This window comes from Ochlerotatus camptorhynchus, unplaced genomic scaffold (genome assembly GCF_037179485.1).
Source record: "Ochlerotatus camptorhynchus isolate MF236.1 unplaced genomic scaffold, CSIRO-AGI_Acam_v1.1 ptg000417l, whole genome shotgun sequence".
NCBI classification, from domain to species: Eukaryota; Metazoa; Arthropoda; class Insecta; order Diptera; family Culicidae; genus Ochlerotatus; species Ochlerotatus camptorhynchus.
The window spans coordinates 544,392-556,895 of NW_027040903.1; the positions used below are offsets into that span (position 1 = coordinate 544,392).

Below are 12,504 nucleotides of genomic sequence, written 5' to 3' on the forward strand. Positions count from 1 at the left end.
CGTTTTAGCGTACGCAAATGGCTGCAGTGCTAACTTACAGTACTTGACGGTAAGGGGAGGTGGGAATGCAAATGCAGTTAATCTTCCATGCACACTAGTAGGTGAAAATGTGATTTAGCTCATGGCTGAAAAAATGCTCCCCCGGCCTAGCTCAGCCACAAAATATGTTTTATAAGTTCAAGATTTTTGAGAATGTTCAAGCTTCAACTCCAAATTTTTCAAGTTTTATTAAAGCCTCGAAATTTGCTTGGGTTGCAGAAACATGATTTTTTTTTTTTTTTTGAAGGCCATTAGATCAAACGTTTTTGTCTACTTTGGTAGAAATATTCAAGATACCAGAGTTTGAAAAAAAAATACCTAAGAAACTGCATTTTCAAACATAATAACACATAATTTTAATATATCTAACACATAATTTTAATATATCTAAGAATTCTAATATTATTTTTTTCAATCTTCTGGTACTTTGAAGAATTGTCTTAAGATTTTTTTGAAGAATTCTAAGCGAATTTTGAGGAGAATTGAAAAACAATCCGAGGAATAGTTCGAAGAGCATGTGAAAAAAAAACAATCCACGAGTACCAGTAAGGATAATTTTAAGGAAGTTCTAAAGAGAACTATATGAGAATTATGACATCCTTTTCTTAGATGGCATACGAGCGAATATCGTCGACTGCAATCCAGAAAGAGAGCCGCTCTTAGGAAAATTCACCAAGCACCGCACACTATCCCTTCACTCTTAGCTACGATTACCTAAAATTATCGGTAAAAAGTTATCGGTATTTTTTACCGATAAAAGTTGTTACTTTTTACTTTAAATAGGCTATTTTTTAGTATAAATTACCGTTAATTATTGGTAATCCATGATTACCGATAATTTAGGTATGTGCACTTTCTTTGATTATCGGTAATTTCTATCGATATTTAGGTATTCTTTACCGACTTTAAGGTATGTGCATCTTAGCGTGTTCAACGTCACTACACGCTATTTTGAGGCTCCTCATTTTTGAGTCAAAAACGCCTCAGTCTAGCCAAAAGAGATGTTACTCAAAAATGAGTAAACATACGTTTACTCAAATATGAGTAAACGTGCCTATGGAGGAAACTGGGTAACGGTTACTCACACACTAAGATCAGTTTACCCAGACGGTACAAAGAGATTACCGAGATTGGCCGTAAATTGCACAAACTCACATTATGGGTAAATTTGTTTAACCCAAATATGGGTTCTTATGATCCATAAATGATTTATTTTTATGCAAATTTGACTTAAATTTACCCATATTTGGGTTAAAAAATTTACCCATATCTGAGTTTGTGCAGTTTACGCCTGATTTGGGTAAAGTAAACCTACATTTGGGTTATCTGATCTTAGCGTGCAGATGATGACATTTATCAACCTACCCATTAACCTTACCCATTTCGATTGAAACGAATGAATGCCCCATGAATGCTTTATATATATAAATTATGTCGTCCAGGAAGAATATTAAAAAAAAACATTATGTAATGATAATTAAGTATTTATTGATACCAACACCAACTAGCTGCTTACAGTTATCGCCATCTAAGCTATTACCAACCGGTGGAAACTAACGATTTTAAATTGACTCACACTGGACTAGCCTATCGGTCCCAAGTACATCCATTAACGTACCAGAGCTGAGCCAAAAAGTTGGGCACGTTTCTTCGGGACCTTCTGGTCTTATGGCGGTAAGCTCCAACTCGGATTAAATTTTAATACCGTCCCTGTTTGGATGATCTGTGAATTGTTTGCATAGCATCGTGTTGAATAACTCTGATGTCGACATCAAGGCAGCCGGCATTCTTGATCGGGATTTAATCCGAGGATAATACCGATTGGAGCTTACAGCCATTAGAGTTACCTTTATGCTATTACGTACACGGTGTTTCGCGAAAACCCATTAATGGGTATAAAAATACCCATTTCCGCTAAAAGTGCCCCTCCTCATTTAATGGGTAAACTATGGTTTACTCATAAATGGGTAAATGGGTGGTCTGTCAATAAATGGGTGTTTCTTCACCCATTTTCTTATATTGTGTTTACCGTAAAATGGGTGAAAAAATACCCATTTTTACAAATGGAGGATGATGTAAAAATGTTTTTAAAACATTGAAAATAAATGCAGGTGTTCCGCTCAAATTTGTCACGAAACATTATAATACAAATTATCCATTGTATTGACTTATCCGTAAGCCTCTCCAACGTTTTGGATTCTAACATTTTCCGGAGATCGTTGCTGCGGACAGTAACTGTTTGCATCGAGGTTTGCATTCCCAATGAGCCGGTGACGGAAATGAGACGATAAAATTTCGAAGTGTTTTTTCACCCATTAATGGGTAAAAAATATACCCATTATTCAACCGTGAACTGATTCTTTAAATGGGTATTTTTTCACCCATTTTAGGATTTCAAAATTCCCCCATTTTTTGACAGCTGCATACATGGTTTGAAAATGGGTATTTTTTTACCCATTAATGGGTTTTCACGAAACACCGTGTAGCTGCTTCATTTCCACTAATTCACTTCTAAAAACTAATTTTAGATTCACTGCGAAAAAAACTCGCCCGTTCACAAGCGCGCCATTTTGAACTTAGGAAAAAATTATATCAGAACCATTTACTCAGAATTTGAGTAGATTCCACTCATCGGAGCAAAAACAGTTTACTCATACAGCATGCAAAAATGAGTGCGATCTACCCAGTCACTGAGTAGCTTCAAAATAGCGTGTACCCAAGTAACAATCTAAATGCTTGGAAGATTTATTCTTATTTTATTATTGTTTTATCATAGCATCGCTGGCAGCCTATGATTGTATTATGATTTTATGTGGTGGTTATAAAATTAGGCCTTTACTTAGTCATTAAAACTATTTGATAGCTACCAAATGAAAACTCAGCCTTTATAGTTTTAACTAAATATGGTTAAGGTTGTTCTTTATTCCTGTAAAACATACAACAAAGTTTTAAGGCATACTTTTGCATGACCTTTATAGAACTCAAAGTTCTAATAATACATCATTATAACCTCAATACAGCCCCGTAACGTGGGTAGATCACCTTTTCGTGGTACGTTACGGGATGTAAGATCTACCACCGATTCCTAGTCTTGACTACTTCAAACTAGGGGAACAGGATTTTACAGTAATCAAAGGAACACATCTTAGTCCTTGTTACTTTTTATGCCTTGTTGATAGTGATAAGTCCTCGGGTTGCGTGGACCGAGGATGATCTTGAAACAAGGAAAAAATGAGTTAGTTAGTCTTCACCTATGTGATTCCTAATCTTCTATTCGTTGTTTCCTAGTTTGAAGTGGTTAAGACTAGGGTTCTGATGCATGGTCATTATCGGTGTCATGTCTTGTTTTTTTTTGCTAAGGAATCCAATTTTGACTGACAAAGGGGCGCGCCTTTGGAGGGTGTTTCAACACTCCGAAGGGTATAAATAGCGGGACCTTTCAGTTAGAATCGATTCCTTGCGATAAAGGCAAGAATGACAACTGTATCAAAACCGAATACTTCATCATTTCTCAATAGTGATGGAGTAATACGACATGCACTAAACTAAGAACACGGGATATACTACAATAGATCAAATTACTGGTCGCAGTGGTTTTATGTCCCGAACAGAGGAAAAAAAAAAACCTCAATACAACTATCATTCTTATCAAAGGCCTAAGATTTACATAGAAGAAATACATTATAACAATAACATAAAATACCGTGTAAATCGTGTGAAGAATTTTCGTCAAATAATGGATTCTTCGACGCAGAACTGTATTAACATGAATGAACATCGAGGATCCAACGGCAGCAAATTCAGTTGTTTCGGATACCGAGAATATATTACTGGAAAAATTCGATACCAGGAATGATGTTGACACTTACATATGTAGACGCACATAATCAAATCGATTTAGATTTCAAAAATGAAACCCTTTTCAGTGCTTCTGAGTATGAGGAGGAAGAGACGATCGCTAATTAGGAACTGCTGGAGGATCTACAGTTGCGGGCTCTCGTACATAACATAAGGCACAGTGCAGTGAAAGAGCTCCTGAAATGTAAATATGAAATAAGCGGCTTTCCGATACGCTTTCGCAAGATCCGAGAGCCTCTACGCAAGGGAAATAAGGATCATTTGAAAGAAAAAAATAATAAATCGTCTTACTTTCAATATATGTACTGGAATATATTTTTTAACACATTCACATCAATTATGATTTCACAAATCGAAAATCAACAGAACAAAACCACAATAAAATTTTAATCAATGCAACCTATCAACCAAATAAATCCAAATTAAAACCATCAAAGTTATCAAAATGTTTTGCATATAAAGTTTTATCAACTTTTTCAGGAGCGATTTATGCATTTGTAACATAGTTTTATAGTAGTCTTCAAGAGGTTGGATTAACATTCAGGCCAGGAGAAAGTTTTAAGCATAGCTTTTCTACAACCAGTTGAAGTATATTATAAAAATAAAATCGATGCTCCTAAGCTGGTTCGCATTTCAAGTTTTGATGGTTGCATTACAACTGGGCCAATTTGCCATGACATGGCTTTGTAGTCATCAGGAGGTTGTTAAAACAATGTGGTCGTCAGTGAAAGTTTTTTTTTAATTTAACTTTATGAACTGCATAAAACAAAAAAAATGTTGCTTGGGTATGTCAGGATCAATCACGAATACAAACGAGTTGCGAAATTGTGCTTTCTTCAGTATCGACGTGGATTTCAGAGAAAGCTCAAGTTAAGCAGTTTTGGAAGTTTGTCAACGAACAACGTCATGAAGTTGATCTGCCGTCGTTTGTGATACATAATGGTAACGTGGTCTCATCTACGCAAGATATCTGTCAGTTGTTCTCTGAAAAATTTGCTAGTGTCTTCACAGACGAGAGACTAAGTGACGACCATGCCCGACTGGCTACCAGTTACGTACCATTCTCTGTCCAAACCATGAGCAGAATTAACATCAATCCCGAGATGTTTTCCAGGGCTTCTTCGAAACTCAATTTGTCGTACAATCCGGGTCCTGACGGAATTCCACCGACGTTTCTCAGAACGCACTTGGACAGTTTGTTGTATCCACTGCTGAACGTTTTTCAACACTCCGTGGACGTCGGCGTTTTCCCATCCTGTTCTAAGCTAGCGCACATGTTTCCAGTATAGATACTATAGATTCCATAGATAAGCGGAGGCACAAAAAGTTGTTTTGGCAACCATGAAAAATAAATGATCATACTGGCATCCGTGAAAAAAGTTCATGCCATCATAGAGCTCTTCGTTGTGCAGTTTTGTTTTGCTTCATGCATAAAAGTTCAAAATGAAGTGCAAAGCAAATCTTTGCAACAATGTATCGAGGAATGGTTTGCTTTATCTTTCCTTCTTCCGTTATCCGCGAAATAAATCGGAATGTGGAGTGTGGAAAGCGTTTTGTGCTCATAATATTACAATACTTCTCCCTGAAACAACACCATTATGACGTCATGCTCGTTTGGCTACACTAACTGACAGTTCGTTTGGCTACATTATACTTTTCCTTCGCTTATCTATGGAATCTATAGTATCTATAGTTTCCAGTACATAAGAAGGGCAACAAACAGGACGTTGATAACTACCGTGTTGCCAAATTGTTCGAACTCGTTGTTATGGAACCGTTACTCGCTCATTGTACACCGTATATTAGTATCGACCACCATGGTTTCATGGCTGGTCGCTCCACTGACACTAACTTCTCTAACAGTATGTCGGATCGTGCTCAGGCGGATGTCATTTATACTGACTTATCTACTGCTTTCGATAAATTGAATCATATCAATCGCAAAACTGGACAGGCTTGGCATCCACGACTGCATTTTGCAATGGTTTCAGTCGTACCTCACCGATCACTATCTAACTGTTGTCATTGAGTGACCATTTCCGTATGTTCGCTACAACGTACGGCATACCCCAGGTCACCTTGGACCGCTGATTTTCCTGATTTACTTCAACGACATGAATCTGGTAATTGAGGGACCACGATTATCTTACGCAGATGACCTTAAACTCTTCCTTCGAATTCACTCAATTGAAGACTATTGCTTCCTTCAACGTCAGCTAGATGCTTTTGCTGATTTGTGTATTCTGAATCGCACGTAAGTTAACCCGTCCAAATGCTCGGTTATCTTTTTTTTTGCGCAAGAAAGAGACTATCATGTTCAAGTATTTTTTGTTAGGCACTAAAATTGAGCGCGTCAGGCAAATTAAGGACCTAAGTGTGATTCTGGATACACAACTCTTTTTCAAGCAGCACATTTCGTATGCCGTCGACAAAGCTTCCAGAATTCTAGGGATTATCTTCTGCATTGCCAAAGGCTTTACGGATATCTACTGCCTTAAATCGTTGTACTGCTCCTTGTCTCGCTCCATATTAGAATACTGCTCGATTGTCTGGACTCTTCGCTACAACAACGGTGTCGAAAGAGTTGGGTCTGTTCAGCGACGGTTCATGAGATATGCGCTACGTAAACTGCCGTGGACGGATCCCTTCCGATTCCCCGAGCTACGACAGTCGTTTGCAACTGATCCATCTGCAGCCCCTGTCGGTCCGAAGGGATAGAGCAAAGGCATTGCTATTGTGGATATTTTGCAAGGACGCACCGAGCCCTACGGAATAATTCAATCTGTCCTTTGATTCAGTGAGTTTTAAGGCTCGTTCTGCCAGGTTGGCCGAGGCAGATTTCATGTGTGAGTAAGGGATGAACATTGTTATGTGCAATTCAATTTAAAAGATGCTTTTCATATTTTATCACATGTATATAGTTCCAGAGAGCCTGAACGAAATGTGGTGCTTGCGAAGATCTTTTGAAGATACGATATGACGGAACATTGATACTAATTAATGTTAAATTTAAATGTTCCCTCATTTCACCTCCGTTGAACCATTCTGAACGGCCATCCCGTTGTGGTTATATCACATCATTGCTATAGCAATATTATATATAGGGGAAATGGCTCTAATGTTGGCCTATGGATCTAAGATTGGGCCCATCGCTAAAAATCTGCTATTTATCAATTTTATCTAGATGAACGCGTTATTGGGACGGTACTAATGGATATTTTTGGTCGCTATTGAAAATTTAGTCGATTTCTGAATTTATGTATGGGCTCAAATTAGGGGCATTTAGGCCGACATTACATCCATTTCCCCTATCTATATCTTTTCCGGTACCATGCAGTCAACAAAGTAAAAGTGAAAGAAGCGCTACAACATGGAGCACAGGCGATACGAAAATTGTGATGCTCGTTAAGAAAATACCCGGAGACAATGACAAATTTCCGCTTTGGTTTTACGGTTTTATAAGACGCAACTAGGAATTCAAGATCATCATACTAAGATATATCGTAGAACACATCAGAAATAACATAGGAAACTAGTAGCGATTAGCAGTGATGCAGAGAAGGACAACGAGTTCACAAATAGGCGCGCAAAATTGGACAGAAGGGTGAAGAATTCAGTGCCAACATTTCAAAGAGGCGTAATTGCTTTTGTAAACAATGGCTTTAGCCATCGATTTCTCGCAAATAAAAGCTCACTCCTCCAAATTAACAATGCTAGCTGGAAGAGGAAACATTCCTCTACCTGTTGGTGAAATTAATTTTCATGAGTGAGCTTTTATTTGCGAGAAATCAACGGCTAAAGCCATTGTTTACAAATGCAATTACGCCCCTTTGAAATGTTGGCACTGAATTAGCGAAAGTTGGTGAGATCGTTTTAAATTTTTGATTTTTATTATTGTCATATATGTACCTATACAAAACAATCAATTCTGGGATTGGGATGGACCATCAAGGCACCCGATAGAAACGATTTTGATGGGGAGAGTGAAATTGTCAACTCCCTGTTGTTAACATCTCGTGGAAAAAGGGCGGGCTCTTCTCCACACTCATTGGGGTATCCTTCTGTCTGACGGCTCGTTTTTTGACCAATTATTTCTTGATAGAGCTGGAATTAGGGCGAAACAGCTTTTGTAAACAATGACTTCTCTCCATGATTTCTCGAAACTCAAGGCACGCCCACGCAAACCAACATAACGAACGGGAAGGGGAAGTCTTCCCCTATCAGATGGTGACGTTGGTTTGAGTGAGCGAGCCTTGGCTTTCTAGAGATCATCGAGAGAAGTCATTGTTTACAAAAACTGTTTCGCCCTAATTCCAGCTCTATCAAGATTTGATCATATGGCTGGAAGGAGATTCTCTACCATCCCGTGGAGGCGTATAGGTGAATTTACCTATCGATCCACCCAAACCGTTTATGGCTCTTGATACAGTGACATGTTGAGGACAATCAGAGGTTATTAAGCTTGATCAAATCAATCAGTGAGGAGTGCCCACTACTATCGGACTTAGTTTCCGTGCTACAATGAGTGGTAGACAATTATCATACATCATACAACCTTAGGAATTGCACATCGAAATTTACATCACATCGTCGCAAGAGCAATTTTGGTATTCTTTTTGTTTATATTTTCACATTTGACAGCTCCCGTACCAAGTTGTGCATTCTGAAGTGCATCAAATACAATGTATTGTAAAAGTAATACATAATTCAATTGTTGAGCCGTCAAACAATCAATTACTACCTTCAATTCTTACCTTCACTGTGCGTCTTAATCGCAGTTCCCCATTTACCTACCACAGTAATTTACAGTGAGCGCTGTATTCATACAGCGTATATATATAGGTATGCATATAGCCTAAAGTAGGCATATGTTAACTTACACACCCGTAACCTGCCGTGAACTAGAGAATGAGAAAATGAATGGAATGAATATTGGATGCAGATGCTACCTACATATCTGTTAAAGTAACATTCATTGTTTGCGTTGTGAAACCAAATAAGGTTTGAACACTCACAAGTACAACAGCCCGGCTAGCTCAGTCGGTAGAGCATGAGACTCTTAATCTCAGGGTCGTGGGTTCGAGCCCCACGTTGGGCGGATATTTTTGCAAAATTTATGTTTATCTGAGATCTCAACAAAATTCCTGCTTGTTACCTTACCACCACCTGTGAATCTCGGCAAGTTTTTCACTGAGATCCAGCAAAATAAAATGCCGAGCTGCTCGGTGGAACCCATCTCGGCGAAAATCTTAGTGTGTAGGGTAAGTGAGCCAGTTACAGCACTAGTGCTCCAGTTTTACTCTAACTTAAATTTGAAATAAATTTATCTTTCTGCTCATTTTGTTCGATAATGAAAAACAAATCCTCACACAGTCAACTCTTCTTTACTCAAGACTCTTTTCGCAAATATTTACTTGTTTTTTTTTATTTCTTGATCAATTTTATTACGCGTTTGAGGGTTTTGATTTCTTTATGAGTAGTTCCACGCAAAATTACAAATCGATCAGACTCGACCGTTTCCGATTTGCATGAAACTTCATTTATTTGTGGGCAATAAATAATTCACATTTAATCAAAAATTCGACCATATTGAATCTTGCTCAAAACATTACAAATGATGCATTTGACATTTTTCAATAAATCCTTAGCACATTTCTATATTTTCCTACAAATTTGTCTCAAACGTCATTGCGATTAGAAGTGACGTTTACTTGCTATGATTTGTTGAAAATATATCTTGAAAAAAAAATCAAATGCAGAATTCGAAATGGCTGAATTTAAGCCTGACATTACTCGTGTATCAAAACGGTCCGATATTTCAAACTGTGATTTATGACCAACTGTACAATGTTTAATATTGCAATATTTGCCTTGCAAATTGTGTTGACCCTGTGTATTAATAGCAATGATGGTCGACGAATATCGTTGCTTAAGCGCTGATTTCATAAACAGAATGTACACAAGTGTTAGAGAGCATGTTGTTTGAAATGTGATACCTCTGAGACATTCATAGCACGGCTGAAAGTCTCTTTAATAAAGAAATAAACAAAAATGCACGTGTAATATGCAATATGTTCTCAACAATCATCATTTTACATTACGTATTACTAGGTAGATACCATACGAAATATTAAGATTCAGAGGATCAATTAATTTTCTGGCACTTAGAAATCTCAAATTTCTTTAATAAAGAGGTTTTAATATCCTGAATAGAATTGCATGGTTTTAGTTTAGCACGTTAAATAAAGTTTTACTATTTTCAATCTGAAATCAATATTATGATCTAAGAGCCGGAGTATAAGTTGGTATAATTACCGACTCCGACTCCAACTCCGACTCCGACTCCGACTCCAAAAAATTCCATCAAAATGCCTCCAACTCCGACTTCGACCTCACAGCCATGATTTTATCCTTAAATCTTTCTACTAGATCACAACTAAGCTCAAAATTTTTTTACATGTCCTCCTTTTGCCTCAAAATATCCTCCTTTTTAATCCTTGAATATTTTCAGGCAAAATTTTAGTAAATAAATTTATCATTTTATTTTGACGCAACCTCATCCTATTTGAAAGGTTTTTAAGTTATTAAACTGACGTTTTCATGCAAAACAGTTCACAAGTTCATTTCCAAGTATGTACAAAACCGCTTTATATTATTAAGGGTCTAGTATAAGAGAGGAGCGGACGGGCTGGTTTTGAGCCAAACGAACTGTCAAAGCCAGACCCAACCGATCATCGCCTATCTTGATTCCATTGGCAGTGTTGCCAGAAACTTCCCAGGTAGAGGTTGCCAAGGCAGTTTGTTTTGAATCTGCTCCTCTCTTAAGTCATATTAAAGGGCTAATTGTAAAGTGTTTGGCTGTCCAAAAAAGTTCAAAGAGCTGTAATTTTTCAGTGTGTGAAGTGTAAATTGCTGAAATTTGGGCTGCGGGTTGATCAAATATTCAAAATTTACCGGTATGTCTTAGAGCGATGATGAGTTGACTCTACATGAAGTCAAGATAAACATTTCAAAACGTCCTATCTGCATTGATCGATTCTCTTCATCGACTTTCTCATTCATCGAGAAGTATGAGCATTTTCAATAAAACGATTCTTGTTTGAAAACTGTTTTTAAAATTGTAATTTCTTGAAGCACAATCAATCAAATCAATCGTACTTTTTTATTTATTGTCAAAAAATTATGCATGATCCCAAAATACTCATAGTGTAGTGTATTTTAGGAAATTTAAAAAAATTAAAGTTGCCATCATGGATTCAGAAATGATTATATTCTTTGACCATCAATTCTGATGTATTCGAATAAAATAATGTTTCGACTAAATAAACAAATACAAGAGCGAACAATTTGAAAAAAATTGTAGTCAAATAAGATGCGTTTTACTAAAATTATTGGAAGTTTAAGCTGATTCAACTTAATAAGCATATAATAATACCGTTATTTTTTTATTATTTAACCAATCAGCAGTAACAATTTTAGAATTTTCAATACTCATATTAAAAAGTTGCAGTCCATTAAACTTGTTTAGAGGGTCAAAAATCTAGCATTAGTACCCTAATATGACCGGTACTGTATAATTAATTTTTGAAGACTAGGTAGACGTATCCGTTAGAAAGGATTACTGTTTTTAATTGGACGTAACCCAATAGACAAACTACAAATTACCAAAAGGGAACGTCATTAATAGTACGTTCAGACTGCAGAGTTATAACATGTTATATCACTATCTTGATGGTGGTTTCTGTGTTGCAATTATTTGACAACCGTTATAACATGTTATAACTCTCCAGTCTGGACAGCGTTTAAGTTTGAAATATTAAAAACCAGTTTTTTCGTTCAAAACCAAAATTTGTTCATTGGATTCTACTTGCCTACACACAGTGAACACTTTTTCATTGACAGAATTTCGGGTTTAAACGAAAAAACCAAAAATGTTGGTTTGTTATTGTTATCCTCACTTTCGAACCATTAATACTCGTGTGCATAGAATAGACTATAGTAAATAATTAACGATAGAGAAAGTCGACGAAGAGAATCGATCAATGTAGGTAGATAGATCTTATTGTTATGTTCATCTAATCTAGAAACAATCAGTCTAAACGGCGCACAGTGGGTTTGCTTTCTACAGCGATACAATGTTCTACAAAGTTGTTCAATACTAAAAGCGCCATCTTTTGAATGTTTCATATTTGTTCATTTTTACGCCACATAGGTGGCGCTCGAGTCTATCTTTTGAACGGAGCATCCTAGCCGAATGGTTTTCAGAGCAAAGTTGTGTAATTTGAAGTGTTGAGAAATGTAGTCGAAGACATTGAAACTCTATGACTCATATTAAGCAAGATATTGGGCAATTAGGAAAACTAACCTCTAAAATTGCGTTTTTTCCTTTTTTTCACCTATATACGTCAAATGTATAAGTTTTACACTCTGATAATTAACAAAATGGTTTGACTCATCCAATAAATACTCATTATTTTTTATACCATGCTTTATTATATAGTTATTAACATAAATGTCTCAAAAAAGTGATGCATAAAAATGGCAATTACTCAAAATATAGCAAAAAGTAGCAGCTAATTTTTTACAGTGATTAGTGTAGACCTTGTT

General features: G+C 36.7%; 1 non-coding gene across 1 annotated transcript; it reads left to right on the plus strand.

Annotated features, from left to right (window-relative positions):
* The first annotated feature begins 8,922 nt into the window (after nt 1-8,922).
* TRNAK-CUU (transfer RNA lysine (anticodon CUU)) lies at nt 8,923-8,995 on the plus strand. Its single transcript has one exon. It is a non-coding gene; the product is annotated as a tRNA-Lys (tRNA).
* The last annotated feature ends 3,509 nt before the right edge of the window (nt 8,996-12,504 follow it).